The sequence below is a fragment of the Brienomyrus brachyistius genome, unplaced genomic scaffold (assembly GCF_023856365.1).
Source record: "Brienomyrus brachyistius isolate T26 unplaced genomic scaffold, BBRACH_0.4 scaffold49, whole genome shotgun sequence".
Taxonomy (NCBI): Eukaryota; Metazoa; Chordata; class Actinopteri; order Osteoglossiformes; family Mormyridae; genus Brienomyrus; species Brienomyrus brachyistius.
In genome coordinates this window covers 31,017-58,916 of record NW_026042324.1, presented here as the reverse complement: position 1 = coordinate 58,916, position 27,900 = coordinate 31,017, and positions in this window count along the sequence as shown.

Below are 27,900 nucleotides of genomic sequence, written 5' to 3'. Positions count from 1 at the left end.
GCGATGTTTCTGCAACACAGAGATGTTTGCTGATGGGTTTTCAAGCATCGCGGAGACATAGTGCCAATGCATGTGTGCTCTCTGGCTAGTTATATTATTTCAGTGTTGCAGCTATGACAGTGCCAGACAATACAACCGTCTAATTGTATCTATCAGCGTACCTACAATACCACCCATTCATTGCGCCATGGTGAGGTCGGGTGGCGTTACATCATAAACGGGAAATTAAGGGAACATGCTGCCTTTATCCATTAATATTTTCACGCAAGACAAAGGTAAAGAGTGCATTTAAATTTCAGCACCTTCCGTGTTTTTTAATGGCAATTAGTTACATTACTCCTTACAGACAAGAGTAGTGGGATTATAGTAACGCCTTACTACCAACACTGCTAGGCTTGCTAATGCTAACGTTAGCAGTACAGCCTTATGCTACTTCCTCTCGCAAGATAAGATAGCGTTACTGTCACTGTGCAAATACAATGAGATGTCTTTGGAGCAAGGCTGTCGACGCCATGTTAAGGATAAAAGTACAAGTAAAATACAATATAAAATCAAAGAAACATACACCAACAGTAAAGAAGAACAAGGATGCGTAAAATACTGGTACCGGAAGCAAATAAACCAATAAAACACAGTCAGAGGAACACTGGAGAGTTCGGAGCAGCTGCGAATGTGCCGCCATCATTGTTCAGAATTCTTCACTTTGCGTTGCTACAGTGGAAGAGTGAAATGGCTGAAGATGGATTACAGAATTTTCCAAGTGTGCTAAACATTCAGTTGTAAATAAAAACCAGTGTGAGATAAGAACGTCTCCTCGCCATTTCCTTCTATTCTGATTGAATGGGTCGCTTAACGATCGCTGTGAATTCTGGGAGTCTGTGGAACGTCACGTCTGCAGCTCTCGCGTTACTTGCTGCCAGGAAGGAATTCTATTTAAATACTTCAATACATTTTATTTATAACATTTTCTGTTTTTAGGCGCGTCTTCTAAATTTACGGTGCTTCTATTATCTTTCCGCGCTTTTGTCAATATATATCGTGTGTCTGGTCATTTGATTAAAGTGCTTGAAGACTTTGCCACGCGCTGACACTAATCGACCACCATATCTTAGCAACCGCATCATAACAATTCTAATTCCGTTTCGAGTTTTGATTCAAACATTCAAAGCAGCTCAGATTTGCACTTTCCCAGCAAAAGACAAGACGCGAAAGATGTCTGCCTTCATCTACCTGCGGAGAATCGACTGGCTCCTGCCAAATGACGCCGTCAGTGTCCGGATTGCTCCGGAAGACATCCCCGGTTCAGTCAGCCATGGTAAGAACGGCAAAATGATGCCTAGAATATCTCAGCACTCGAAGAATGAAAGTCAGAACAGGCTTGGCTGGTCTTGTTGAATCTTGCAGTCTGTGATAACTATCTTATTTTGGAACTACGTGTCTTAGGATACTAAATAATAAAATGGTTCACCTTTAGCCCAACGGTGATTTGTTACCATGAAGCAGTAAAAATACGGGGCTCTTTTCAGCATGTCTGCTGTACTGCACAATGAAATCCGTAAAATCTGTGGCTGTGATGTGTTTGAACATAACAGGAAAGCGACGTCAAATGGTAAGGTAACAGGTGAACATGTCCCACATTGGCAAAAGCCAGCCAACGGGAGTAACCCCCCTCCTTCTGGGGGTGTGCCTAAATTCTCGTCTGAACGCGCTCATTTATTCACTTGCAGGGTGTTGCCATGAGATGGCGCTTTCTTTACAAAAACACATTTTAGTTGTGGTCACAAGTTCATACACAAGTACAACAAGTATCAACGAGAATCTTTTGGTAGCCATTAGCAAGCTTCTGGCATAATTGATACTTTAAAGTAAACTGAAGCTACAGCCAAAGTTTTTACAACACCGGAGACAAACAGGGCTAGGTACTTGGATAGCGAGCATGCCGGTACATACTAATCCAGCGCTATGATGTCATACAGTAACGAGACAGGAACTGTTTTGAAGCTTGGCATCCTGATCAGGAGTGACAATTTGTTGTTCTAATATTCATTTATTGTTTTGCATTGTTCCTGGAATAATGTGATTGCACATTTTATTCATCGACGTTTAATCCGTTGCATGTTATAAACTGTAAAAAGGCTAGTATTGTGTCTTTTCTTACAGTTGTTTTCAATTGCTAAGACAGGGTAGTATCTAGGGTAGCATCTCCACATGCCTGATCCATCCTTGGCATTGCTCTGGAGGAATATCCTGGCATCCAACATTCATTGTTTGATCTTGTGTCAACTGACATAATTTCTTTGTATTATGTGTTTTTTACAATCTGTTTTAGAAAGGGTCTTGATAGTGATTTAGCAAAATGACATGTTTCAGTTTTGACTGTCTTATTAGCAGTTTTTGGGTCAGTATGTAGGTATGTGCAAATTGGCCTCTGAAAATGTAATATTGTGAGTGAGACAGGAATCCATGGCTTTTGAAGCATTTAGTCATTGATTGCATTTTGTATGAAAGCAAAGTGAAATGCTAAACAGTTTAGCCCACATAAGTAAATGTTGTGGTGACTGCATGAAGAGTTTTGAGAAAGCAACTTCAGTATTGCAGTATTTGTCTTAGCAAATGAAAAAAAAACCTGTAAAATTCACACTGCCTTTCCAAACTGATTGGTGTGAAGAGCAGTGACAGACAGTCCAGACTGATGGGCCATTGACAGTATGCAAAGGTCTGGTGACTCCAAAGTCACTTCAAAGTTGTAACACTTTAGTAATCAAACCTCATACAATTTTCTGAATGTCTCATTCACCTTTGTGTAGCCATCCCCTATGTCTGTAAGCTTCAGAACTCAAGCTTAGGCTAGAAATATTTATAATGTGATTTTTTACAATTTGTCAGCACCACTGAAAATAAGTTTTTGAAAAGTGTATGTTTAAAGTAGATTTTAACAAAAAAAAAATATATATATATAGAATAATCACATTCTAAATGTTGACAGATTATTGGTGCTGAGTTTGTGCTGAATAAAAGCATTCGTAGCACTTTGGGATAAATGTTTTTTAGACAGGTGAAATATTTAACAGTTTTTCTGAATTGCTGAAATATTAGAAATCGTTTTGGGAACAAAACTGCCGATTGCCAAAAGTCATTTATTGAATCAGTTACTTCTTTGGCAAAACTTTAAACCATGGTCACCTAGTTAGACACAATTTGCAGATCTCAGTCATCCTTTTTGCAAAACTCAAAACACATTCCCATTCATCAAAACACATTTTGCGCTATGGTGAACTTTGATGCAAAATAGAAAACACAGGCCACAGAAGTTAAGCGCAGCCAGCACACAGTAGTCATTTGAACACAATGACTCAAAACTATTCACACACATTTCTAAACATTTGAGGAAGCCAAAGAGTGACTAGAACATAGAATACGTGCCATAGAAGGATAGGAGTTGCATTTTGAAGTCAAGGTACAAATGGGTCACACAGAGGATTCTTTCTGCATCACTCAACAAGGGATAGCATCGCTAGACCCAGCCCTGAGACATGGCGATGAGGCAGGATGAATATTCTTCTGTGACTCTGGCTTGGCAGTTGCACAACATTTTACTGTAATATGCCTCTCGTTTGTTTACTTTTTGGCGTTGTTCTTTACAGTCACTTTTCTGGAGTACTGAGTATGGCAAACGTTACATATTAATTATCAGTCATATGGTAGACGACCATAATTTTTTTAAACTATTATTATAGTCTTACGGTTTCTCATTTACATGTCAACAACAGTTTTGATTGGTACTGTTTTCATTTTTTGCTGTAGAGTGCTATGACTGTTCAGTAGTGTACCTTTACCCAACTGACGAGATGCATGGTCTGAAAACAGTGTTTGCTTTTGAGCAAAGATAATATAGTTTTGAGAAGATTGTTTGATTTTGCAAGACAAGCGTAAGGTTTTGTGAGTTTAGCTTGAATTTTAGAGTTTGTGCTTAGTGGTTTGATTACAGGAGATGAGAGATTTTAGGACATGTGTTTTAGCAATTCAGAAAAACAGTAAAATGTCAAGGCCTGTCAGACTACTTTGAAAGTGGGTGAGAGGCCTCAGACTCCATAGGGTTACAGTAAATACTTGTTATGCTATGTTTCTTTTATGTTCCTCTTTTTGTGTCTGGTACTATGACAAAAAATCCCAGTCTATCTATCTAGTGCTACTTCATTATCCCATTGTCTTTCTGCAATGTTCTCATGTACAGTACTGTCAGCAAAACAGCATGATACTACCACCACCATGCTTGACCGTTGGTTCAGTGTTCTTAGGTTAAGAAAACAACCTCACCTTGATCCCCTGCAAACATATCTCTTTTCATTGTGGCCAAGCAGAGAAGTTTATGACAGATTCACACGTCATCGTGACTGCCCCCAGCCCTCCTGTGAATGTGCAGCCATCAGCAGCCTTTCAGACTGTTAGCCAGAAGGAAAGACAGAACAGACTAAGGAATGCGTCCGTTTTATTCAAGCACAGTACAGAACCATAAGCATTTTTATTTTTCATTTTCCACTCTGTCCACCTTTATTCTCCACAAGCAACCGTATTACTTTGTTTAGGCCTGTAATTATTGTATTGCACACATCTTGGGTCCGCCTTATCTCCAAAAGGTGAAGTAAAATACAAAATTCTAATTTCATCAATAAACTGACTAAAACACATTTTGCTAGTTTTAGGCCATCTTTGCCTCACAACAGAAACAATTTCTTACATTTCTCAGGCCATCTATTGCAGTGTAGTCAGTTTATTAATGAAATTGGAATTTTGTCTAAATATAAGAAAATTATACTTCCTTAGATTTTCATTTTCTGCAGTGGAGTTACAATACCTGATTTCAGGTAAGTCATTTCTGCTTCCATAATCACTGCTCTCCCTGGTGGATGGATAAATCATTGCAAGTACTTTACACACATCATCGTGGGGGATCTCATTATAGCCAAGGTGCCACCCAAGGCCCAGCAGGGACCTGTCATGGACCAGCCAAGGCCCCATCATGGAAACAGGGGAAAATTCAAGCGGCTACATCTGTAAATTTGGTGCACATGAACCTTTCCAGTGTTGTTTTTCGCTGTTGTTCTGCATATCAGGGAATCTGTGCACTACATGGTGTGTTTTTATAGGTCAAGTTCCCCTGCTGAAATGCAGGCAGCCCAATTCAAGACCAGCGCATAAGTCTCCCAAGCATGTGTTTCCTATATCCGATAAGATGGCAGAATTTCTCTCAATGTGCAATACTGACTGCCAAGTGCGATATCTGTGATGTATGTGATGTACTTTTCTTGTAGAGTGACATAAGGATTCACTTTAATTAAATGTGTGTCCCCTATCTTTATTATCCAAAAGGACGAACCAGTACCAGCAGTGGAGGCCGTCAGAAGAAATGCCGCACTGGGCCACCGGCACCCAGCTCCCAAACCATATCTGGATCTGCTCCCATCCCGTTGGCGACCAGCAGGGCTCAGCAGGGCAGAAGACGCCGTAGAAATACGGCGGGAGGCCGGTCAGGCCGTAGAAAGAAGTGTAAAAAACAGAAGGGGCCATTTACAAAAAATTTGCAGAACCTGCTAACCTTCAGTAACCCCTTTGATTCAATCCAGGTGGGTGACAAGATCCCGTGTGTGGATCTCACCCAGAGTGACGACGAGGTTGCTACCATCCTGTGTCGCACTCCATCAATGTCAGAGCCTGAGCCCTGCTCACCAGCCTTCTCCTCCACTTCCTTCTTATTTCCATCACCAGTCCCATCCTCTTTTGCCTCCTCTCCATCCCCATCTTTTTTTACAGACTCTCCTCCTCCGTCACCATGTGTAGTCTCACCTGTAAGCCCATCTCCACACCCATCTTCACCTCCAGCCACAGTTCATCCCACCCCTCTGTATCAGGTTCCAGCGCAAGCTGCAGCCCCCTCATCTGAGCTGGTTACGGGTCCGACACCCCTACTTATTTCCCCTTCTGTTGTTTTTGAGAAAATGGAAAGATTCAATAAGATGCATAACTTTTATCTATGCAACTATTCTAAAATGACCTATGATGCCAAGTGCCTTGCTCATTACTGGTGTAATCAGTTTTGGAATGATTTTCAACATGCAGTTTACATCTGCAAGCAGGGGAAGAATCAAAATTCAGAGAATCACTACTCATATGGTGATAATGAGGGTGCCCAAGCTGAGCTGATATTTGATGATGAGGCGCTGGATCAGCTAAGTGCCATCCCCGGGGTCCTGGAGATGGCTGTGGAGATGGGCTATCAGTGTGATGTAAATAGTTTTTCATAGAACCTGTAAATAATTAGGTGAGACATCTCACAAGTACTTAGGATAATATAAGATTAAGGTAGTTTAACCTTATCTTAACTAATCCTAAGATTGTATGATATAAGATTACATAGGATAAGACTAAGAATAGGTTAAGATAAGGTTGTATATAATGTAAGATAACATAGAATAAGATAAGACTAAGATAGGATAAGTTAAGATTAAAGTAAGATAGTATGACATAAGATTACATAGGATAAGATAAGAATAGGTTAAGATAAGACTTCTTATTCTTGTTTTTCTATTAAATAAATATGGATTATTTTGCGTATGGTTTGTGTCTGTGAGGTTATTTAAAATATTGTGAAGTTTGACACAAAATTTGATTAGTTTAAATAATGATTGGTTAAACTGATGTACATGTAGAGAATTGTAGTGGTCTTGCTATTGAATTAAAGGACTCTTCAGATCTCAAGTGCAGTGCAAAAAGTATAGAGGGGTAATTCATTAAATGCTGCACGCACAGGGACATTTTTTTGGTGTTAAATCCAAATTGCATGACCATTCTACTGCAAATACAGGCCTTTAAGTTTAAAGGTGCCATGGAACTCTACTTTGAAAGCTTGTGAAACAGCAAAAAAGTTGTTGTTTCTTTGTTTTCTGCACATGCGTCCACCAACCGGAAGGAGCCAGAGAGTGGCATTAAGAGTCTGCAGCTGTGTATTATTGCAACAGTAGACTAAGCTAATTTCCTAGATCCTTAAATTTGCAAGCACTCATTTGAAGAGACAATGAACCTTTACCATATGTAAACTTAATCAACTTAAAACACATAAAAGACATTCTCCTTCACCTTCTCCCTTATACTACAAGCCTTCCATTTCAGTTTAGCTGATTTTTAACACAGCTGACTTCTCCACTTGTAATGAATCCTGCATATGTGACAAACCACGATACGCCACTGCCTGGTCATGCCTGTGAAGTTAACTAGAATGTCACTAGCAGGCTGGCAAATTAATCCACAAGTTGTAGAGTACAGCACTGCTGCTTGCTAATTGCTTTATTTTTCCCGCCTATAATGACATTCAGTGAGGAATATTTGATAGCGTACTTTCCTGCATACTTTGTCAATTTGCACCAGGCACCAACGCAGCTTCTCCCCTTGGTTTACTAGTCATGGGAAAACAATGTTCGCGGTGAGCAAGCTGGGCCCAACAGGGTGTGTCACGTGACTTACTTGCATCTTGCCACAGGCAGTGATGGGCTATATTAAAATGTCTGTAAGCCTAGTGATAAAGGTCCTTAAAATGACAGAAAGCAAACTAATAAATAAAACTACACATTTTTGTTAATACTTTCAAATGCGTCAGACACATACAGTAAGATCTCTCAAAGTATTTTCTGACATTTTTTTTTCCCGCCCACTAAAATACAAATCAGAAAATGCTCAGAAGCAATTACACATGTATTCTAAATACGTTGAACTACATCCACACTAGGGAAACTTAAAATATTATCTTGACAGTTGGTTAAAACCAGGCACAACTTGAGGAATAATGGAACTCAAAATGGGCTGGGATATCCCTGATCTGTCTGCCAGTTCCTTTCGGTATGTTCCGCGACAAATTCATCGTTCAGTTCTACCAGAATCACTCTTGGCACTCTGAAAGAGCGGATAAGCCACAAATCATCACTGGGAAGATAATCATTGTCATCTCTAAATACTCCCTCCCTTAATATTTGGGCACAATGTCCTCTGCCATAATCAAGCTGCATGTTATGGATTTTTACACTGATGGTTCACACTCTTCCCCAATCAGGAACCGTGGGTTGACAGATTGATCCGCGCTGCAGTGAACGCCCAGACCACCGCTTATAATGCTGGTCTCAACACTGGACTTTCTACTACGGCGCTGTGGAGAGCATCCCGACTCAGAACATTACTTCCTGATTTGGGAATAGCTGTGTTCAGGATCGAAAAGCCTGCAATTATTTAAATCTGATTTTAGGAAAACTTGTCATGGTATAAAAAGCACACCACCAAATGCATGAAATCTGAGTAAAATGTTTACCTTTTTAACGCAACCATAATAGAGGGGTCTGCATTTGCATTTATCACAGTCCCTGTAACAATCTAACATCATAGCACCACAACTATTGCGGATTCAGCCAACGGTGGCAACGTTACTAGCCAGCAGCGTTGTGCAGGTTACTGGAAATTACTAGTTATCAATTACTGCATATAAAAGTACTTATAACGAGGGTGGGACTGGGCCATGAGTCTGCGAGGAGTTTCGACGTGTGGTGGGTGCGGCAAGGGGCAGCATCAGCGCATGCTCCCCCAGCTTGACCTAACCTGTATATATATATATATATATATATGTATATATATAGCCTGATAAAGGAAGATAAGAGTGGGCTAAAGGTTGCATATTGATCACTTTAACATCGCGCCAACATCGGGGGAATATGGAATCAAATGATCGGTGGCGATGTTTCTGCAACACAGAGATGTTTGCTGATGGGTTTTCAAGCATCGCGGAGATATAGTGCCAATGCATGTGTGCTCTCTGGCTAGTTATATTATTTCAGCGTTGCAGCCATGACAGTGCCAGACAATACAACCGTCTAATTGTATCTGTCAGCGTACCTACAATATCACACATTCATCACGCCACGGTGAGGTCGGATGGCGTTACATCATAAACAGGAAATTAGGGGAACATGCTAACACTGATATCTCTTCAAGCCATCATTAGTGGCTCCCTCATCTGGCCTCAGAAGTGGTTGCATCCCAGAGCCACCTGCTGGTCTTGGTGGCACTTCAGTGTTTGCCTGTAGAGGAGATGCTCAGTGGCAGTGATGGTGGGAGTCCCAGATGAGACAAGATGAGCACAGAGCTGTCCAGCCCATTGTTGCCAAAGGTCACATTCTACCAGAATGCCCTGACACTAACTTCCAAACATCCCACGGACCCCAGCTATCCCCTGTAGGGAAACTGAATAAGAAGCCTTTACCCTGGGCAGAAAATGCATTGTTTGTACAGTACGTCTTAGTGACAGAGTACCAATTTCAGAGGGCATTTTGTTGAAAAACATGCAGTGAAATATCTAATAACGATATCGGAACATTCAAACACAGCATACAATACAGTTTGCAAATGTAAACAGTTTTATTTAAAAGGACAGTTTAATTTCAGAGCCAATGGCCGTGTGACCAAAAACATTTGAATCATTATTATTCTCTTAGTAAAATGAAAAGCAGAAAACATTCCTGGAGCCTTCAATTTAGCGTGCACAGTGCCCTCTACAGGATTCTGTCGAAACAGCATCCCCGTCAGCCTCGTTCGCAGAACGTAGGAGTTCTTTTCCCAGCGTACCCTTTTCTTTATAAATCCCAAAATCTCCTTACAAATGTAAGTATGAATGTTTGTCATCTTTTTCGGTCACACGAAGCCTTTATAAATGAGATTCCCCCATTAATGCGTTTACATGGCTATGCTCTGTAACTGCGCCATTAAAAACACATGAAAACATCTTAATTGCGTCAAGGCACGTAAACGTAGTCACATGACAAAAGATAACTTCGTGACTTAGCAAAGTGCAGGTTCTTCGTTTCCTCTGTGTGGACCATAGAGCTGTGTATCCGAGTCTGACGACCCGCCACGTTTTAAGATACAGAGAATACACGTCAATATGCTGCTATATTTTGGAATTTTTTTAATCTGATCTCAGGAAAACTTGTCAAGGTATAAAAAGCACACCGCCATGAAATCTGAGTACAAATGTTTGCTTTTTTTTTTTAACGCAACCATAATAGAGGGGTCTGCATTTATCACAGTCCCTGTAACAATCTAACATCATAGCACCATAACTACTGCGGATTCAGCCAACGGCGGCAACGTCACTAGTCAGCAGTGTTGTGCAGGTTACTGGAAATTACTACTCATCAATTACCGCATATAAATGTACTTTTAATACGGGTGGGATTGGACCATGTGTCTGCCAGGAGTTTCGACGTGTGGTGGGTGCAAATGGTCGGTGGCGATGTTTCTGCAACACAGAGATGTTTGCTGATGGGTTTTCAAGCATCGCGGAGACATAGTGCCAATGCATGTGTGCTCTCTGGCTAGTTATATTATTTCAGTGTTGCAGCTATGACAGTGCCAGACAATACAACCGTCTAATTGTATCTATCAGCGTACCTACAATACCACCCATTCATTGCGCCATGGTGAGGTCGGGTGGCGTTACATCATAAACGGGAAATTAAGGGAACATGCTGCCTTTATCCATTAATATTTTCACGCAAGACAAAGGTAAAGAGTGCATTTAAATTTCAGCACCTTCCGTGTTTTTTAATGGCAATTAGTTACATTACTCCTTACAGACAAGAGTAGTGGGATTATAGTAACGCCTTACTACCAACACTGCTAGGCTTGCTAATGCTAACGTTAGCAGTACAGCCTTATGCTACTTCCTCTCGCAAGATAAGATAGCGTTACTGTCACTGTGCAAATACAATGAGATGTCTTTGGAGCAAGGCTGTCGACGCCATGTTAAGGATAAAAGTACAAGTAAAATACAATATAAAATCAAAGAAACATACACCAACAGTAAAGAAGAACAAGGATGCGTAAAATACTGGTACCGGAAGCAAATAAACCAATAAAACACAGTCAGAGGAACACTGGAGAGTTCGGAGCAGCTGCGAATGTGCCGCCATCATTGTTCAGAATTCTTCACTTTGCGTTGCTACAGTGGAAGAGTGAAATGGCTGAAGATGGATTAGAGAATTTTCCAAGTGTGCTAAACATTCAGTTGTAAATAAAAACCAGTGTGAGATAAGAACGTCTCCTCGCCATTTCCTTCTATTCTGATTGAATGGGTCGCTTAACGATCGCTGTGAATTCTGGGAGTCTGTGGAACGTCACGTCTGCAGCTCTCGCGTTACTTGCTGCCAGGAAGGAATTCTATTTAAATACTTCAATACATTTTATTTATAACATTTTCTGTTTTTAGGCGTGTCTTCTAAATTTACGGTGCTTCTATTATCTTTCCGCGCTTTTGTCAATATATATCGTGTGTCTGGTCATTTGATTAAAGTGCTTGAAGACTTTGCCACGCGCTGACACTAATCGACCACCATATCTTAGCAACCGCATCATAACAATTCTAATTCCGTTTCGAGTTTTGATTCAAACATTCAAAGCAGCTCAGATTTGCACTTTCCCAGCAAAAGACAAGACGCGAAAGATGTCTGCCTTCATCTACCTGCGGAGAATCGACTGGCTCCTGCCAAATGACGCCGTCAGTGTCCGGATTGCTCCGGAAGACATCCCCGGTTCAGTCAGCCATGGTAAGAACGGCAAAATGATGCCTAGAATATCTCAGCACTCGAAGAATGAAAGTCAGAACAGGCTTGGCTGGTCTTGTTGAATCTTGCAGTCTGTGATAACTATCTTATTTTGGAACTACGTGTCTTAGGATACTAAATAATAAAATGGTTCACCTTTAGCCCAACGGTGATTTGTTACCATGAAGCAGTAAAAATACGGGGCTCTTTTCAGCATGTCTGCTGTACTGCACAATGAAATCCGTAAAATCTGTGGCTGTGATGTGTTTGAACATAACAGGAAAGCGACGTCAAATGGTAAGGTAACAGGTGAACATGTCCCACATTGGCAAAAGCCAGCCAACGGGAGTAACCCCCCTCCTTCTGGGGGTGTGCCTAAATTCTCGTCTGAACGCGCTCATTTATTCACTTGCAGGGTGTTGCCATGAGATGGCGCTTTCTTTACAAAAACACATTTTAGTTGTGGTCACAAGTTCATACACAAGTACAACAAGTATCAACGAGAATCTTTTGGTAGCCATTAGCAAGCTTCTGGCATAATTGATACTTTAAAGTAAACTGAAGCTACAGCCAAAGTTTTTACAACACCGGAGACAAACAGGGCTAGGTACTTGGATAGCGAGCATGCCGGTACATACTAATCCAGCGCTATGATGTCATACAGTAACGAGACAGGAACTGTTTTGAAGCTTGGCATCCTGATCAGGAGTGACAATTTGTTGTTCTAATATTCATTTATTGTTTTGCATTGTTCCTGGAATAATGTGATTGCACATTTTATTCATCGACGTTTAATCCGTTGCATGTTATAAACTGTAAAAAGGCTAGTATTGTGTCTTTTCTTACAGTTGTTTTCAATTGCTAAGACAGGGTAGTATCTAGGGTAGCATCTCCACATGCCTGATCCATCCTTGGCATTGCTCTGGAGGAATATCCTGGCATCCAACATTCATTGTTTGATCTTGTGTCAACTGACATAATTTCTTTGTATTATGTGTTTTTTACAATCTGTTTTAGAAAGGGTCTTGATAGTGATTTAGCAAAATGACATGTTTCAGTTTTGACTGTCTTATTAGCAGTTTTTGGGTCAGTATGTAGGTATGTGCAAATTGGCCTCTGAAAATGTAATATTGTGAGTGAGACAGGAATCCATGGCTTTTGAAGCATTTAGTCATTGATTGCATTTTGTATGAAAGCAAAGTGAAATGCTAAACAGTTTAGCCCACATAAGTAAATGTTGTGGTGACTGCATGAAGAGTTTTGAGAAAGCAACTTCAGTATTGCAGTATTTGTCTTAGCAAATGAAAAAAAAACCTGTAAAATTCACACTGCCTTTCCAAACTGATTGGTGTGAAGAGCAGTGACAGACAGTCCAGACTGATGGGCCATTGACAGTATGCAAAGGTCTGGTGACTCCAAAGTCACTTCAAAGTTGTAACACTTTAGTAATCAAACCTCATACAATTTTCTGAATGTCTCATTCACCTTTGTGTAGCCATCCCCTATGTCTGTAAGCTTCAGAACTCAAGCTTAGGCTAGAAATATTTATAATGTGATTTTTTACAATTTGTCAGCACCACTGAAAATAAGTTTTTGAAAAGTGTATGTTTAAAGTAGATTTTAACAAAAAAAAAAAATATATATAGAATAATCACATTCTAAATGTTGACAGATTATTGGTGCTGAGTTTGTGCTGAATAAAAGCATTCGTAGCACTTTGGGATAAATGTTTTTTAGACAGGTGAAATATTTAACAGTTTTTCTGAATTGCTGAAATATTAGAAATCGTTTTGGGAACAAAACTGCCGATTGCCAAAAGTCATTTATTGAATCAGTTACTTCTTTGGCAAAACTTTAAACCATGGTCACCTAGTTAGACACAATTTGCAGATCTCAGTCATCCTTTTTGCAAAACTCAAAACACATTCCCATTCATCAAAACACATTTTGCGCTATGGTGAACTTTGATGCAAAATAGAAAACACGACAAGTTAAGCGCAGCCAGCACACAGTAGTCATTTGAACACAATGACTCAAAACTATTCACACACATTTCTAAACATTTGAGGAAGCCAAAGAGTGACTAGAACATAGAATACGTGCCATAGAAGGATAGGAGTTGCATTTTGAAGTCAAGGTACAAATGGGTCACACAGAGGATTCTTTCTGCATCACTCAACAAGGGATAGCATCGCTAGACCCAGCCCTGAGACATGGCGATGAGGCAGGATGAATATTCTTCTGTGACTCTGGCTTGGCAGTTGCACAACATTTTACTGTAATATGCCTCTCGTTTGTTTACTTTTTGGCGTTGTTCTTTACAGTCACTTTTCTGGAGTACTGAGTATGGCAAACGTTACATATTAATTATCAGTCATATGGTAGACGACCATAATTTTTTTTAACTATTATTATAGTCTTACGGTTTCTCATTTACATGTCAACAACAGTTTTGATTGGTACTGTTTTCATTTTTTGCTGTAGAGTGCTATGACTGTTCAGTAGTGTACCTTTACCCAACTGACGAGATGCATGGTCTGAAAACAGTGTTTGCTTTTGAGCAAAGATAATATAGTTTTGAGAAGATTGTTTGATTTTGCAAGACAAGCGTAAGGTTTTGTGAGTTTAGCTTGAATTTTAGAGTTTGTGCTTAGTGGTTTGATTACAGGAGATGAGAGATTTTAGGACATGTGTTTTAGCAATTCAGAAAAACAGTAAAATGTCAAGGCCTGTCAGACTACTTTGAAAGTGGGTGAGAGGCCTCAGACTCCATAGGGTTACAGTAAATACTTGTTATGCTATGTTTCTTTTATGTTCCTCTTTTTGTGTCTGGTACTATGACAAAAAATCCCAGTCTATCTATCTAGTGCTACTTCATTATCCCATTGTCTTTCTGCAATGTTCTCATGTACAGTACTGTCAGCAAAACAGCATGATACTACCACCACCATGCTTGACCGTTGGTTCAGTGTTCTTAGGTTAAGAAAACAACCTCACCTTGATCCCCTGCAAACATATCTCTTTTCATTGTGGCCAAGCAGAGAAGTTTATGACAGATTCACACGTCATCGTGACTGCCCCCAGCCCTCCTGTGAATGTGCAGCCATCAGCAGCCTTTCAGACTGTTAGCCAGAAGGAAAGACAGAACAGACTAAGGAATGCGTCCGTTTTATTCAAGCACAGTACAGAACCATAAGCATTTTTATTTTTCATTTTCCACTCTGTCCACCTTTATTCTCCACAAGCAACCGTATTACTTTGTTTAGGCCTGTAATTATTGTATTGCACACATCTTGGGTCCGCCTTATCTCCAAAAGGTGAAGTAAAATACAAAATTCTAATTTCATCAATAAACTGACTAAAACACATTTTGCTAGTTTTAGGCCATCTTTGCCTCACAACAGAAACAATTTCTTACATTTCTCAGGCCATCTATTGCAGTGTAGTCAGTTTATTAATGAAATTGGAATTTTGTCTAAATATAAGAAAATTATACTTCCTTAGATTTTCATTTTCTGCAGTGGAGTTACAATACCTGATTTCAGGTAAGTCATTTCTGCTTCCATAATCACTGCTCTCCCTGGTGGATGGATAAATCATTGCAAGTACTTTACACACATCATCGTGGGGGATCTCATTATAGCCAAGGTGCCACCCAAGGCCCAGCAGGGACCTGTCATGGACCAGCCAAGGACCAGCCAAGGCCCCATCATGGAAACAGGGGAAAATTCAAGCGGCTACATCTGTAAATTTGGTGCACATGAACCTTTCCAGTGTTGTTTTTCGCTGTTGTTCTGCATATCAGGGAATCTGTGCACTACATGGTGTGTTTTTATAGGTCAAGTTCCCCTGCTGAAATGCAGGCAGCCCAATTCAAGACCAGCGCATAAGTCTCCCAAGCATGTGTTTCCTATATCCGATAAGATGGCAGAATTTCTCTCAATGTGCAATACTGACTGCCAAGTGCGATATCTGTGATGTATGTGATGTACTTTTCTTGTAGAGTGACATAAGGATTCACTTTAATTAAATGTGTGTCCCCTATCTTTATAATCCAAAAGGACGAACCAGTACCAGCAGTGGAGGCCGTCAGAAGAAATGCCGCACTGGGCCACCGGCACCCAGCTCCCAAACCATATCTGGATCTGCTCCCATCCCGTTGGCGACCAGCAGGGCTCAGCAGGGCAGAAGACGCCGTAGAAATACGGCGGGAGGCCGGTCAGGCCGTAGAAAGAAGTGTAAAAAACAGAAGGGGCCATTTACAAAAAATTTGCAGAACCTGCTAACCTTCAGTAACCCCTTTGATTCAATCCAGGTGGGTGACAAGATCCCGTGTGTGGATCTCACCCAGAGTGACGACGAGGTTGCTACCATCCTGTGTCGCACTCCATCAATGTCAGAGCCTGAGCCCTGCTCACCAGCCTTCTCCTCCACTTCCTTCTTATTTCCATCACCAGTCCCATCCTCTTTTGCCTCCTCTCCATCCCCATCTTTTTTTACAGACTCTCCTCCTCCGTCACCATGTGTAGTCTCACCTGTAAGCCCATCTCCACACCCATCTTCACCTCCAGCCACAGTTCATCCCACCCCTCTGTATCAGGTTCCAGCGCAAGCTGCAGCCCCCTCATCTGAGCTGGTTACGGGTCCGACACCCCTACTTATTTCCCCTTCTGTTGTTTTTGAGAAAATGGAAAGATTCAATAAGATGCATAACTTTTATCTATGCAACTATTCTAAAATGACCTATGATGCCAAGTGCCTTGCTCATTACTGGTGTAATCAGTTTTGGAATGATTTTCAACATGCAGTTTACATCTGCAAGCAGGGGAAGAATCAAAATTCAGAGAATCACTACTCATATGGTGATAATGAGGGTGCCCAAGCTGAGCTGATATTTGATGATGAGGCGCTGGATCAGCTAAGTGCCATCCCCGGGGTCCTGGAGATGGCTGTGGAGATGGGCTATCAGTGTGATGTAAATAGTTTTTCATAGAACCTGTAAATAATTAGGTGAGACATCTCACAAGTACTTAGGATAATATAAGATTAAGGTAGTTTAACCTTATCTTAACTAATCCTAAGATTGTATGATATAAGATTACATAGGATAAGACTAAGAATAGGTTAAGATAAGGTTGTATATAATGTAAGATAACATAGAATAAGATAAGACTAAGATAGGATAAGTTAAGATTAAAGTAAGATAGTATGACATAAGATTACATAGGATAAGATAAGAATAGGTTAAGATAAGACTTCTTATTCTTGTTTTTCTATTAAATAAATATGGATTATTTTGCGTATGGTTTGTGTCTGTGAGGTTATTTAAAATATTGTGAAGTTTGACACAAAATTTGATTAGTTTAAATAATGATTGGTTAAACTGATGTACATGTAGAGAATTGTAGTGGTCTTGCTATTGAATTAAAGGACTCTTCAGATCTCAAGTGCAGTGCAAAAAGTATAGAGGGGTAATTCATTAAATGCTGCACGCACAGGGACATTTTTTTGGTGTTAAATCCAAATTGCATGACCATTCTACTGCAAATACAGGCCTTTAAGTTTAAAGGTGCCATGGAACTCTACTTTGAAAGCTTGTGAAACAGCAAAAAAGTTGTTGTTTCTTTGTTTTCTGCACATGCGTCCACCAACCGGAAGGAGCCAGAGAGTGGCATTAAGAGTCTGCAGCTGTGTATTATTGCAACAGTAGACTAAGCTAATTTCCTAGATCCTTAAATTTGCAAGCACTCATTTGAAGAGACAATGAACCTTTACCATATGTAAACTTAATCAACTTAAAACACATAAAAGACATTCTCCTTCACCTTCTCCCTTATACTACAAGCCTTCCATTTCAGTTTAGCTGATTTTTAACACAGCTGACTTCTCCACTTGTAATGAATCCTGCATATGTGACAAACCACGATACGCCACTGCCTGGTCATGCCTGTGAAGTTAACTAGAATGTCACTAGCAGGCTGGCAAATTAATCCACAAGTTGTAGAGTACAGCACTGCTGCTTGCTAATTGCTTTATTTTTCCCGCCTATAATGACATTCAGTGAGGAATATTTGATAGCGTACTTTCCTGCATACTTTGTCAATTTGCACCAGGCACCAACGCAGCTTCTCCCCTTGGTTTACTAGTCATGGGAAAACAATGTTCGCGGTGAGCAAGCTGGGCCCAACAGGGTGTGTCACGTGACTTACTTGCATCTTGCCACAGGCAGTGATGGGCTATATTAAAATGTCTGTAAGCCTAGTGATAAAGGTCCTTAAAATGACAGAAAGCAAACTAATAAATAAAACTACACATTTTTGTTAATACTTTCAAATGCGTCAGACACATACAGTAAGATCTCTCAAAGTATTTTCTGACATTTTTTTTTCCCGCCCACTAAAATACAAATCAGAAAATGCTCAGAAGCAATTACACATGTATTCTAAATACGTTGAACTACATCCACACTAGGGAAACTTAAAATATTATCTTGACAGTTGGTTAAAACCAGGCACAACTTGAGGAATAATGGAACTCAAAATGGGCTGGGATATCCCTGATCTGTCTGCCAGTTCCTTTCGGTATGTTCCGCGACAAATTCATCGTTCAGTTCTACCAGAATCACTCTTGGCACTCTGAAAGAGCGGATAAGCCACAAATCATCACTGGGAAGATAATCATTGTCATCTCTAAATACTCCCTCCCTTAATATTTGGGCACAATGTCCTCTGCCATAATCAAGCTGCATGTTATGGATTTTTACACTGATGGTTCACACTCTTCCCCAATCAGGAACCGTGGGTTGACAGATTGATCCGCGCTGCAGTGAACGCCCAGACCACCGCTTATAATGCTGGTCTCAACACTGGACTTTCTACTACGGCGCTGTGGAGAGCATCCCGACTCAGAACATTACTTCCTGATTTGGGAATAGCTGTGTTCAGGATCGAAAAGCCTGCAATTATTTAAATCTGATTTTAGGAAAACTTGTCATGGTATAAAAAGCACACCACCAAATGCATGAAATCTGAGTAAAATGTTTACCTTTTTAACGCAACCATAATAGAGGGGTCTGCATTTGCATTTATCACAGTCCCTGTAACAATCTAACATCATAGCACCACAACTATTGCGGATTCAGCCAACGGTGGCAACGTTACTAGCCAGCAGCGTTGTGCAGGTTACTGGAAATTACTAGTTATCAATTACTGCATATAAAAGTACTTATAACGAGGGTGGGACTGGGCCATGAGTCTGCGAGGAGTTTCGACGTGTGGTGGGTGCGGCAAGGGGCAGCATCAGCGCATGCTCCCCCAGCTTGACCTAACCTGTATATATATATATATATATATGTATATATATAGCCTGATAAAGGAAGATAAGAGTGGGCTAAAGGTTGCATATTGATCACTTTAACATCGCGCCAACATCGGGGGAATATGGAATCAAATGATCGGTGGCGATGTTTCTGCAACACAGAGATGTTTGCTGATGGGTTTTCAAGCATCGCGGAGATATAGTGCCAATGCATGTGTGCTCTCTGGCTAGTTATATTATTTCAGCGTTGCAGCCATGACAGTGCCAGACAATACAACCGTCTAATTGTATCTGTCAGCGTACCTACAATATCACACATTCATCACGCCACGGTGAGGTCGGATGGCGTTACATCATAAACAGGAAATTAGGGGAACATGCTAACACTGATATCTCTTCAAGCCATCATTAGTGGCTCCCTCATCTGGCCTCAGAAGTGGTTGCATCCCAGAGCCACCTGCTGGTCTTGGTGGCACTTCAGTGTTTGCCTGTAGAGGAGATGCTCAGTGGCAGTGATGGTGGGAGTCCCAGATGAGACAAGATGAGCACAGAGCTGTCCAGCCCATTGTTGCCAAAGGTCACATTCTACCAGAATGCCCTGACACTAACTTCCAAACATCCCACGGACCCCAGCTATCCCCTGTAGGGAAACTGAATAAGAAGCCTTTACCCTGGGCAGAAAATGCATTGTTTGTACAGTATGTCTTAGTGACAGAGTACCAATTTCAGAGGGCATTTTGTTGAAAAACATGCAGTGAAATATCTAATAACGATATCGGAACATTCAAACACAGCATACAATACAGTTTGCAAATGTAAACAGTTTTATTTAAAAGGACAGTTTAATTTCAGAGCCAATGGCCGTGTGACCAAAAACATTTGAATCATTATTATTCTCTTAGTAAAATTCCTTTGTTCTGGTCGGAGTTTACATTCCTCCTCAGGCCAACGCGAACGACGCGCTGTGCACGCTGGCTGACCAGATCACCTCCCTGGAAAGGAAATTTCCTGATTCCCTTTTTATTGTCCTTGGAGACTTTAACAGAGCAAAACTAACCCATGAACTTCCTAAATACAGACAACACATCGACTGCCCCACCAGAGACAAAATCACACTGGACCACTGTTACACCACTCTAAAAGATGGCTATCGCTCTGTCCCCCGGGCAGCTTTGGGTCATTCTGATCACTGTCTGGTCCATCTTATTCCAGTTTACAGGCAACAACTTAAGCGTGCCAAGCCTGTAGTCAAAACTGTGAAGAAGTGGACCAATGCAGCAAAGCAGGAACTGCAGGACTGTTTTGACTGCACTGATTGGACTGTTTTTGAGGCTGCATCTGATAATCTGGATGAGCTCACAGACACGGTGACATCATACATCAGCTTTTGTGAAGATGTATGTGTGCCAACCAAGACCTTCTGCACTTACAACAACAATAAACCATGGTTCACTCCCAAACTGCAACATCTTCGCCAGGCCAAGGAGGATGCCTACAGAAGTGGTGATAGGGCCCTGTACAAACAAGCCAGGAACACGCTGACCAGGGAGATCAAAGTGGCTAAAAGAAGCTACTCTGAGAAGCTGAAGGAACGGTTCTCAGCCAACGACCCTGCGTCAGTGTGGAGAGGTCTGCGAACCATCACCAACTACAGACGACCCCCACCCCCTGCTGCAGCAAACAAAGACCTGGCAGACGAGCTGAACACCTTCTACTGCAGGTTTGAGACGGACAGATACACACCCCTCACCCACCCCACCCCAGAGTCAACGACCCCCATCACACCTCTCACCCACCCCACCCCAGAGTCAACGACCCCCATCACACCTCTCAACCCCCTACCCTCCCCCCTGGAACTCAGAATACACGTAGAGGATGTGAGCCGACTGTTCCAGAAACAGAAGACCAGGAAAGCCGCAGGTCCAGACGGTGTCTCCCCCTCCTGCCTCAAAGCCTGTGCTGATCAGCTGGCTCCCATCTTCACCCGCATCTTCAATAGATCCTTGGAACTGTGTGAAGTTCCCACCTGCTTCAAACGCTCCACCATCATTCCGGTCCCCAAGAAACCCACCATCTCTGGACTGAATGACTACAGACCTGTTGCCTTGACGTCTGTAGTCATGAAATCCTTTGAACGCCTGGTGTTAGCCCATCTGAAGGACATTACAGGACACCAGCTGGACCCCCTGCAGTTTGCCTACCGGGCAAACAGGTCGGTGGATGATGTAGTGAATATGGGGCTGCATTACATCCTACAACATCTCGACCGCCCGGGAACTTACGCCAGGATCCTGTTCGTGGACTTTAGTTCGGCGTTCAACACCATTGTGCCTGAACTCCTCTCCTCCAAACTCTCCCAGCTCAGCGTGCCACCAGCTACCTGTCAGTGGATCACCAGCTTCCTGACAGACAGGAAGCAACAAGTGAGGCTGGGGGAGATCACTTCTGTAACACGGTCACTCAGTACTGGTGCCCCTCAAGGATGTGTCCTCTCCCCACTGCTCTTCTCCCTCTACACAAATGACTGCACCTCCAGGAACTCAGCTGTTAAACTCCTGAAGTTTGCAGACGACACCACCGTCATTGGGCTCATTCAGGATGGTGATGAGTCTGCATACCGGCAGGAAGTGGAGCGGCTGGTACTATGGTGCAGTCAGCACAACCTGGAGTTGAACACTCTCAAGACGGTAGAGATGGCAGTGGACTTCAGGAGACATCCCACGACTCTGTCCCCCCTCACCATGTCAGACAGCCCGGTGTCTATTGTGGAGACCTTCAAGTTCCTGGGCACCACAATTTCCCAGGACCTGAAGTGGGAGACCAACATCTCCTCCATCCTCAAAAAGACCCAGCAGAGGATGTACTTCCTGAGGCAACTGGAGAAGTACAGTCTTCCACAGGAGCTGCTGATCCAGTTCTACACTGCGGTCATTGAGTCTGTCCTGTGCTCCTCCATCACTGTCTGGTATGGAGCTGCCACTAAACAAGACAGGAACAGACTGCAGCGGACCGTACGGACAGCAGAAAGGATCACCGGTGCCCCCCTGCCCTCCATCCAGGACCTGTACCTCTCAAGATCCAAGAAAAGGGCAGGAAAAATCATCACAGACCCCGCACACCCTGGACACAGACTTTTTGACCTGCTGCCCTCCGGCAGACGTTATAGAAGCCTGCAGACCAGCACCACCCGACACAGGAACAGTTTCTTTCCCCTCGCCATCTCCCTCCTAAACAGCTGAACTGTCGCACTGCCAAACACCTTCAGCACTGCACTGCACTTTATGTACACTCCTTGGTATATATCTGTATATATTCTGGTATCTATTCTGTAATCTCTGTTTTTCTTCTGCTTATAAGATTTAGATTTTTATTGTACTGTTCATTGCTCATTTATACACACATATATATACTATGTACATACATACATATATTTATATTTATTATATATATATTTATAAATAGTATAAACATATTATACAATATGTACAAATAACACTTACATACACCTGTTAACACTTGTCTTACACTGTAGAACAATCCATATTCACAGTCATATTGTAACTATATTTATAGTATTTACACTTGCTCTGGTTATTGTTCATTGTATCCTTACACACTGCTGTTTTGTTTTTTGTTTTCTTTTTACACTACTTGAGAGACAACATCTACCGGAATCAAATTCCTTGTATGTGCTTGCACATACTTGGCCAATAAACACGATTCTGATTCTGATTCTGAAAATGAAAAGCAGAAAACATTCCTGGAGCCTTCAATTTAGCGTGCACAGTGCCCTCTACAGGATTCTGTCGAAACAGCATCCCCGTCAGCCTCGTTCACAGAACGTAGGAGTTCTTTTCCCAGCGTACCCTTTTCTTTATAAATCCCAAAATCTCCTTACAAATGTAAGTATGAATGTTTGTCATCTTTTTCGGTCACACGAAGCCTTTATAAATGAGATTCCCCCATTAATGCGTTTACATGGCTATGCTCTGTAACTGCGCCATTAAAAACACATGAAAACATCTTAATTGCGTCAAGGCACGTAAACGTAGTCACATGACAAAAGATAACTTCGTGACTTAGCAAAGTGCAGGTTCTTCGTTTCCTCTGTGTGGACCATAGAGCTGTGTATCCGAGTCTGACGACCCGCCACGTTTTAAGATACAGAGAATACACGTCAATATGCTGCTATATTTTGGAATTTTTTTAATCTGATCTCAGGAAAACTTGTCAAGGTATAAAAAGCACACCGCCATGAAATCTGAGTACAAATGTTTGCTTTTTTTTTTTTTAACGCAACCATAATAGAGGGGTCTGCATTTATCACAGTCCCTGTAACAATCTAACATCATAGCACCATAACTACTGCGGATTCAGCCAACGGCGGCAACGTCACTAGTCAGCAGTGTTGTGCAGGTTACTGGAAATTACTACTCGTCAATTACCGCATATAAATGTACTTTTAATACGGGTGGGATTGGACCATGTGTCTGCCAGGAGTTTCGACGTGTGGTGGGTGCAAATGGTCGGTGGCGATGTTTCTGCAACACAGAGATGTTTGCTGATGGGTTTTCAAGCATCGCGGAGACATAGTGCCAATGCATGTGTGCTCTCTGGCTAGTTATATTATTTCAGTGTTGCAGCTATGACAGTGCCAGACAATACAACCGTCTAATTGTATCTATCAGCGTACCTACAATACCACCCATTCATTGCGCCATGGTGAGGTCGGGTGGCGTTACATCATAAACGGGAAATTAAGGGAACATGCTGCCTTTATCCATTAATATTTTCACGCAAGACAAAGGTAAAGAGTGCATTTAAATTTCAGCACCTTCCGTGTTTTTTAATGGCAATTAGTTACATTACTCCTTACAGACAAGAGTAGTGGGATTATAGTAACGCCTTACTACCAACACTGCTAGGCTTGCTAATGCTAACGTTAGCAGTACAGCCTTATGCTACTTCCTCTCGCAAGATAAGATAGCGTTACTGTCACTGTGCAAATACAATGAGATGTCTTTGGAGCAAGGCTGTCGACGCCATGTTAAGGATAAAAGTACAAGTAAAATACAATATAAAATCAAAGAAACATACACCAACAGTAAAGAAGAACAAGGATGCGTAAAATACTGGTACCGGAAGCAAATAAACCAATAAAACACAGTCAGAGGAACACTGGAGAGTTCGGAGCAGCTGCGAATGTGCCGCCATCATTGTTCAGAATTCTTCACTTTGCGTTGCTACAGTGGAAGAGTGAAATGGCTGAAGATGGATTACAGAATTTTCCAAGTGTGCTAAACATTCAGTTGTAAATAAAAACCAGTGTGAGATAAGAACGTCTCCTCGCCATTTCCTTCTATTCTGATTGAATGGGTCGCTTAACGATCGCTGTGAATTCTGGGAGTCTGTGGAACGTCACGTCTGCAGCTCTCGCGTTACTTGCTGCCAGGAAGGAATTCTATTTAAATACTTCAATACATTTTATTTATAACATTTTCTGTTTTTAGGCGTGTCTTCTAAATTTACGGTGCTTCTATTATCTTTCCGCGCTTTTGTCAATATATATCGTGTGTCTGGTCATTTGATTAAAGTGCTTGAAGACTTTGCCACGCGCTGACACTAATCGACCACCATATCTTAGCAACCGCATCATAACAATTCTAATTCCGTTTCGAGTTTTGATTCAAACATTCAAAGCAGCTCAGATTTGCACTTTCCCAGCAAAAGACAAGACGCGAAAGATGTCTGCCTTCATCTACCTGCGGAGAATCGACTGGCTCCTGCCAAATGACGCCGTCAGTGTCCGGATTGCTCCGGAAGACATCCCCGGTTCAGTCAGCCATGGTAAGAACGGCAAAATGATGCCTAGAATATCTCAGCACTCGAAGAATGAAAGTCAGAACAGGCTTGGCTGGTCTTGTTGAATCTTGCAGTCTGTGATAACTATCTTATTTTGGAACTACGTGTCTTAGGATACTAAATAATAAAATGGTTCACCTTTAGCCCAACGGTGATTTGTTACCATGAAGCAGTAAAAATACGGGGCTCTTTTCAGCATGTCTGCTGTACTGCACAATGAAATCCGTAAAATCTGTGGCTGTGATGTGTTTGAACATAACAGGAAAGCGACGTCAAATGGTAAGGTAACAGGTGAACATGTCCCACATTGGCAAAAGCCAGCCAACGGGAGTAACCCCCCTCCTTCTGGGGGTGTGCCTAAATTCTCGTCTGAACGCGCTCATTTATTCACTTGCAGGGTGTTGCCATGAGATGGCGCTTTCTTTACAAAAACACATTTTAGTTGTGGTCACAAGTTCATACACAAGTACAACAAGTATCAACGAGAATCTTTTGGTAGCCATTAGCAAGCTTCTGGCATAATTGATACTTTAAAGTAAACTGAAGCTACAGCCAAAGTTTTTACAACACCGGAGACAAACAGGGCTAGGTACTTGGATAGCGAGCATGCCGGTACATACTAATCCAGCGCTATGATGTCATACAGTAACGAGACAGGAACTGTTTTGAAGCTTGGCATCCTGATCAGGAGTGACAATTTGTTGTTCTAATATTCATTTATTGTTTTGCATTGTTCCTGGAATAATGTGATTGCACATTTTATTCATCGACGTTTAATCCGTTGCATGTTATAAACTGTAAAAAGGCTAGTATTGTGTCTTTTCTTACAGTTGTTTTCAATTGCTAAGACAGGGTAGTATCTAGGGTAGCATCTCCACATGCCTGATCCATCCTTGGCATTGCTCTGGAGGAATATCCTGGCATCCAACATTCATTGTTTGATCTTGTGTCAACTGACATAATTTCTTTGTATTATGTGTTTTTTACAATCTGTTTTAGAAAGGGTCTTGATAGTGATTTAGCAAAATGACATGTTTCAGTTTTGACTGTCTTATTAGCAGTTTTTGGGTCAGTATGTAGGTATGTGCAAATTGGCCTCTGAAAATGTAATATTGTGAGTGAGACAGGAATCCATGGCTTTTGAAGCATTTAGTCATTGATTGCATTTTGTATGAAAGCAAAGTGAAATGCTAAACAGTTTAGCCCACATAAGTAAATGTTGTGGTGACTGCATGAAGAGTTTTGAGAAAGCAACTTCAGTATTGCAGTATTTGTCTTAGCAAATGAAAAAAAAACCTGTAAAATTCACACTGCCTTTCCAAACTGATTGGTGTGAAGAGCAGTGACAGACAGTCCAGACTGATGGGCCATTGACAGTATGCAAAGGTCTGGTGACTCCAAAGTCACTTCAAAGTTGTAACACTTTAGTAATCAAACCTCATACAATTTTCTGAATGTCTCATTCACCTTTGTGTAGCCATCCCCTATGTCTGTAAGCTTCAGAACTCAAGCTTAGGCTAGAAATATTTATAATGTGATTTTTTACAATTTGTCAGCACCACTGAAAATAAGTTTTTGAAAAGTGTATGTTTAAAGTAGATTTTAACAAAAAAAAAAATATATATATAGAATAATCACATTCTAAATGTTGACAGATTATTGGTGCTGAGTTTGTGCTGAATAAAAGCATTCGTAGCACTTTGGGATAAATGTTTTTTAGACAGGTGAAATATTTAACAGTTTTTCTGAATTGCTGAAATATTAGAAATCGTTTTGGGAACAAAACTGCCGATTGCCAAAAGTCATTTATTGAATCAGTTACTTCTTTGGCAAAACTTTAAACCATGGTCACCTAGTTAGACACAATTTGCAGATCTCAGTCATCCTTTTTGCAAAACTCAAAACACATTCCCATTCATCAAAACACATTTTGCGCTATGGTGAACTTTGATGCAAAATAGAAAACACAGGCCACAGAAGTTAAGCGCAGCCAGCACACAGTAGTCATTTGAACACAATGACTCAAAACTATTCACACACATTTCTAAACATTTGAGGAAGCCAAAGAGTGACTAGAACATAGAATACGTGCCATAGAAGGATAGGAGTTGCATTTTGAAGTCAAGGTACAAATGGGTCACACAGAGGATTCTTTCTGCATCACTCAACAAGGGATAGCATCGCTAGACCCAGCCCTGAGACATGGCGATGAGGCAGGATGAATATTCTTCTGTGACTCTGGCTTGGCAGTTGCACAACATTTTACTGTAATATGCCTCTCGTTTGTTTACTTTTTGGCGTTGTTCTTTACAGTCACTTTTCTGGAGTACTGAGTATGGCAAACGTTACATATTAATTATCAGTCATATGGTAGACGACCATAATTTTTTTTTAACTATTATTATAGTCTTACGGTTTCTCATTTACATGTCAACAACAGTTTTGATTGGTACTGTTTTCATTTTTTGCTGTAGAGTGCTATGACTGTTCAGTAGTGTACCTTTACCCAACTGACGAGATGCATGGTCTGAAAACAGTGTTTGCTTTTGAGCAAAGATAATATAGTTTTGAGAAGATTGTTTGATTTTGCAAGACAAGCGTAAGGTTTTGTGAGTTTAGCTTGAATTTTAGAGTTTGTGCTTAGTGGTTTGATTACAGGAGATGAGAGATTTTAGGACATGTGTTTTAGCAATTCAGAAAAACAGTAAAATGTCAAGGCCTGTCAGACTACTTTGAAAGTGGGTGAGAGGCCTCAGACTCCATAGGGTTACAGTAAATACTTGTTATGCTATGTTTCTTTTATGTTCCTCTTTTTGTGTCTGGTACTATGACAAAAAATCCCAGTCTATCTATCTAGTGCTACTTCATTATCCCATTGTCTTTCTGCAATGTTCTCATGTACAGTACTGTCAGCAAAACAGCATGATACTACCACCACCATGCTTGACCGTTGGTTCAGTGTTCTTAGGTTAAGAAAACAACCTCACCTTGATCCCCTGCAAACATATCTCTTTTCATTGTGGCCAAGCAGAGAAGTTTATGACAGATTCACACGTCATCGTGACTGCCCCCAGCCCTCCTGTGA